Raw genomic sequence first — 5,488 nt, 5'->3', positions numbered from 1 at the left:
GTACCGCCCCAGACAGAGCGCCTTCGTCGGTCACGAAGGCAGGGTCGTGGACCCTGGAAGCGCACGAGCCACCCGACTCGGCTTCCATAGCGGCTGGCGGCCCTGGCCCGCCCGAGACGAAGCGCCTTCGTCGGTCAGACAGATAGGGTCGAGGACCCTGGAAGTGCGAGAGCCACCCGACTCGACTTCCACGGCGGCCCGGAGGCCGGGCCCGTCCCCGTCCGTGCCCGGGGACGGGGCACCTTCGTCGGTCAAACGCGTTGGGTCTTGGACCCTGGAAGTGCACGAGCCACCCAACTCGACTTCCATAGCGGTCGGCGGCCCCGTACCGCCCCAGACAGAGCACCTTCGTCGGTCACGAAGAGAGGGTCTTGGACCCTGGAAGTACACGAGCAACCCAACTCGACTTCCATAGCGGTCGGCGGCCCCGTACCGCCCCAGACAGAGCACCTTCGTCGGTCACGAAGAGAGGGTCTTGGACCCTGGAAGTTCACGAGCAACCCAACTCGACTTCCATAGCGGTCGGCGGCCCTGTCCCGCCCCAGACGATGCACCTTCGTCTGTCACACAGATAGGGTCTTGGACCCTGGAAGCCGTCCCCCTCGACTTCCGTAACGGTCGGCGGCCCTGTCCCGCCGCAGACGGGTCACCACTCCGTCTGTCTGTAGGGTCTTGGACCCTGGAAGCCGCCCCACTCGACTTCCATCGCGGTCGGCGGCCCTGGCCCGCCGCAGACGGGTCGCCACTCCGTCTGTCTGTAGGGTCTTGGACCCTGGAAGCCGCCCCACTCGACTTCCATCGCGGTCGGCGGCCCTGGCCCGCCGCAGACGGGTCGCCACTCCGTCCGTCTATAGGGTCTTGGACCCTGGAAGCCGCCACACTCGACTTCCATCGCGGTCGGCGGCCCTGTCCCGCCGCAGACGGTGTGCCACTCCGTCTGTCACACAGATACATAAGGGTGTCTCGGAACCCCGGACGCCGACCGAGACGAAACGCGTGGGGTCGGTGCGCCCGAGAGGGTAGGGTGCCCCGGGGCCGGCCGCTCGCGCCGACCGGCTTCCGGGACTCCTTGACCGCTCGGGAGACCTATCCACGCGCCCGCGCCCGACCGGCGGCCGGGGGCCCTCGACCGCCACACGCGTACCGACGACCGGGGGGTTTCCGTTTTACGGCCGACGCCGAGATCCTTCGACGGTTCCAACAGGGGTTGTTACGCTTTTGTGTTCGCCCGTGTCTGAGCATATATGGTCGGGTCGAACCTTTGAGGCCGTAGCCTGGAGATCCAGGGCGGATCTTTTCTCACAACACGTGTGTCTTTGAGGCCGTAGCCTAGATCCAGAGACTTTAGGATCTTTTTAGCAGTTTTAAGGCCGTAGCCTTGATCCAGGGCGGATCTTTTGAGCAGTTTTAAGGCCGTAGCCTTGATCCAGGGCGGATCTTTTCACAGGTTTTAAGCCGAAGCGCCTTGATCCAGGGACTTTTGGATCTTTTTTTGCCGTTTTTAGGCCGTAGCCTTGATCCAGGGCGGATCGTTTTGCGGCCGTAGCCGAGTTCCATCACCCAAGGTAGCTTTAGTTTTTAGGCATTAGCCTTGATGATCCAGGGCGGATCGTTTTGCGGCCGTAGCCGAGTTCCATCACCCAAGGTAGCTTTAGTTTTTAGGCATTAGCCTTGATGATCCAGGGCGGATCGTTTTTTCCCATCTTTCGGGTATGAGCTCTTTAATTGTGAGCCTTCGGCCGACACTCGCCCGGGGCGCTGCCTCACATCAGACGCCCTTCGTCCGTTCCAACCGTTCCAGTTCTTTTAACGGTTTTTCGTTCATCGCACACCGACGCGCACAGACCTTTCTTGGGATCTGTCGCAGGGAGGGAGGACGCTGGAGGTCCACTTCGAGGCACCCATCCCTATATACCCGATGGCACCTGTTCAAACGACCGCCCCTTGAGAGAAGGGGCCCTTCCCGTGGCTCGTCCGGGAGGAGGCGCCCGCGTCGGAAGGCGCCGTAAGGTCGGAGACCCTGGAAGTGCACGAGTCACCCGCTTTTACCTCCAGGCCCTCTGTCGTACTTCTCGTGTCCGCTCACGAGACCTCTTTTCGGCTTTATGGAAGTGCACGAGTCACCCGCTTTTGCCTTTTCTGGAAGTGCACGAGTCACCCGCTTTTGCTTCCAGGCCCTCTGTCGTACTTCTCGTGTCCGCTCACGAGACCTCTCTTCGGCCTGGGGGTGCGCCACGTACACCCCCGCGTCCGCATTCGAGTCACCTCTTCGGGCTCATGAGGTAGGGTCGGTGACCCTGGAAGTCAGAGACTTCCAGGCCTTCTGTCGTACACCCTCGCGTCCGCTCACGAGACCTCTCTTCGGCCTGGGGGTGCGCCACGTACACCCTCCCGCGTCCGCTTTCGAGTCACCACTCTGGGCTACGGAGGTAGGGACGTGTGCCCTGGAGGAACCTGACTTCCAGGAGGGAGGGCCGCCCTGTCAGGCCCGCTTTCGAGTCACCCATCTGGGCTAAGGAGGTAGGGACGTGTGCCCTGGAGGAACCAGACTTCCAGGAGGGAGGGCCGCCCTGTCAGGCCCGCTTTCGAGTCACCCATCTGGGCTAAGGAGGTAGGGACGTGTGCCCTGGAGGAACCAGACTTCCAGGAGGGAGGGCCGCCCTGTCAGGCCCGATTTCGAGTCACCCATCTGGGCTAAGGAGGTAGGGACGTGTGCCCTGGAGGAACCAGACTTCCAGGAGGGAGGGCCGCCCTGTCAGGCCCGCTTTCGAGTCACCCATCTGGGCTAAGGAGGTAGGGACGTGTGCCCTGGAGGAACCAGACTTCCAGGAGGGAGGGCCGCCCTGTCAGGCCCGCTTTCGAGTCACCCATCTGGGCTAAGGAGGTAGGGACGTGTGCCCTGGAGGAACCAGACTTCCAGGAGGGAGGGCCGCCCTGTCAGGCCCGATTTCGAGTCACCCATCTGGGCTAAGGAGGTAGGGACGTGTGCCCTGGAGGAACCGGACTTCCAGGAGGGAGGGCCGCCCTGTCAGGCCCGATTTCGAGTCACCCATCTGGGCTAAGGAGGTAGGGACGTGTGCCCTGGAGGAACCGGACTTCCAGGAGGGAGGGCCGCCCTGTCAGGCCCGCCTCGGAGTCACCTCTCTGGGCTAAGGAGGTAGGGACGTGTGCCCTGGAGGAACCAGACTTCCAGGAGGGAGGGCCGCCCTGTCAGGCCCGCCTCGGAGTCACCCATCTGGGCTAAGGAGGTAGGGACGTGTGCCCTGGAGGAACCAGACTTCCAGGAGGGAGGGCCGCCCTGTCAGGCCCGCTTTCGAGTCACCCATCTGGGCTAAGGAGGTAGGGACGTGTGCCCTGGAGGAACCAGACTTCCAGGAGGGAGGGCCGCCCTGTCAGGCCCGATTTCGAGTCACCCATCTGGGCTAAGGAGGTAGGGACGTGTGCCCTGGAGGAACCAGACTTCCAGGAGGGAGGGCCGCCCTGTCAGGCCCGATTTCGAGTCACCCATCTGGGCTAAGGAGGTAGGGACGTGTGCCCTGGAGGAACCAGACTTCCAGGAGGGAGGGCCGCCCTGTCAGGCCCGCTTTCGAGTCACCCATCTGGGCTAAGGAGGTAGGGACGTGTGCCCTGGAGGAACCAGACTTCCAGGAGGGAGGGCCGCCCTGTCAGGCCCGCCTCGGAGTCACCTCTCTGGGCTAAGGAGGTAGGGACGCGTGCCCTGGAGGAACCAGACTTCCAGGAGGGAGGGCCGCCCTGTCAGGCCCGCCTCGGAGTCACCCATCTGGGCTAAGGAGGTAGGGACGTGTGCCCTGGAGGAACCAGACTTCCAGGAGGGAGGGCCGCCCTGTCAGGCCCGCTTTCGAGTCACCCATCTGGGCTAAGGAGGTAGGGACGTGTGCCCTGGAGGAACCAGACTTCCAGGAGGGAGGGCCGCCCTGTCAGGCCCGCCTCGGAGTCACCCATCTGGGCTACGGAGGCAGGGACGCGTGCCCTGGAGGAACCAGACTTCCAGGAGGGAGGGCCGCCCTGTCAGGCCCGCTTTCGAGTCACCCATCTGGGCTACGGAGGTAGGGACGTGTGCCCTGGAGGAACCAGACTTCCAGGAGGGAGGGCCGCCCTGTCAGGCCCGCTTTCGAGTCACCCATCTGGGCTACGGAGGTAGGGACGTGTGCCCTGGAGGAAACGGACTTCCAGGAGGGAGGGCCGCCCTGTCAGGCCCGCCTCGGAGTCACCTCTCTGGGCTAAGGAGGCAGGGACGTGTGCCCTGGAGGAACCAGACTTCCAGGAGGGAGGGCCGCCCTGTCAGGCCCGCTTTCGAGTCACCCGTCTGGGCTACGGAGGTAGGGACGTGTGCCCTGGAGGAACCGGACTTCCAGGAGGGAGGGCCGCCCTGTCAGGCCCGCCTCGGAGTCACCTCTCTGGGCTAAGGAGGCAGAGACGTGTGCCCTGGAGGAACCGGACTTCCAGGAGGGAGGGCCGCCCTGTCAGGCCCGCCTCGGAGTCACCTCTCTGGGCTAAGGAGGCAGGGACGTGTGCCCTGGAGGAACCGGACTTCCAGGAGGGAGGGCCGCCCTGTCAGGCCCGCCTCGGAGTCACCTCTCTGGGCTAAGGAGGCAGAGACGTGTGCCCTGGAGGAACCGGACTTCCAGGAGGGAGGGCCGCCCTGTCAGGCCCGCCTCGGAGTCACCTCTCTGGGCTAAGGAGGCAGGGACGTGTGCCCTGGAGGAACCAGACTTCCAGGAGGGAGGGCCGCCCTGTCAGGCCCGCTTTCGAGTCACCCATCTGGGCTACGGAGGTAGGGACGTGTGCCCTGGAGGAACCGGACTTCCAGGAGGGAGGGCCGCCCTGTCAGGCCCGCCTCGGAGTCACCTCTCTGGGCTAAGGAGGCAGGGACGTGTGCCCTGGAGGAACCGGACTTCCAGGAGGGAGGGCCGCCCTGTCAGGCCCGCCTCGGAGTCACCCATCTGGGCTACGGAGGTAGGGACGCGTGCCCTGGAGGAACCATACTTCCAGGAGGGAGGGCCGCCCTGTCAGGCCCGCCTCGGAGGCCTCCCCTCGGGCAGGGGAGGCAGGGTCGGGGACCCTGGAGGAACCGGACTTCCAGGAGGGAGGGCCGCCCTGTCAGGCCCGCCTCGGAGGCCTCCCCTCGGGCAGGGGAGGCAGGGTCGGGGACCCTGGAGGTGCCGGACCTCCAGGGGGACGGAGGCCGAACCCGTGGCCGGGGAGGGTGAGCCTTGCCGGGCTAGGCTCGCGCGGGTTCGAAGGCCTGGTTCGAGAGGACCCCTTCCCCTATATACCCGATGGCACCTGTTCACACTACTGCCCTTTCGAGAGGGGACCCCGACCGGTCCGCGGCCGGGACGGCGCACCTCGGTCGGCCTCGGCGAGTGGGTCGGGGTGCCTGGAGGTGCGCGAGCGGCCCGCCTGGAAGTGCGCGAGCCACCCGACTCTGGCGGCCGGCGCCCCCGGGCCCGTGCCCGCGGCCGAC

This window comes from Paramisgurnus dabryanus, unplaced genomic scaffold (assembly GCF_030506205.2).
Source record: "Paramisgurnus dabryanus unplaced genomic scaffold, PD_genome_1.1 h2tg000286l_1_37522__unordered_in_group10, whole genome shotgun sequence".
Taxonomy (NCBI): domain Eukaryota; kingdom Metazoa; phylum Chordata; class Actinopteri; order Cypriniformes; family Cobitidae; genus Paramisgurnus; species Paramisgurnus dabryanus.
Note: the sequence above shows the minus strand (reverse complement) of the source record.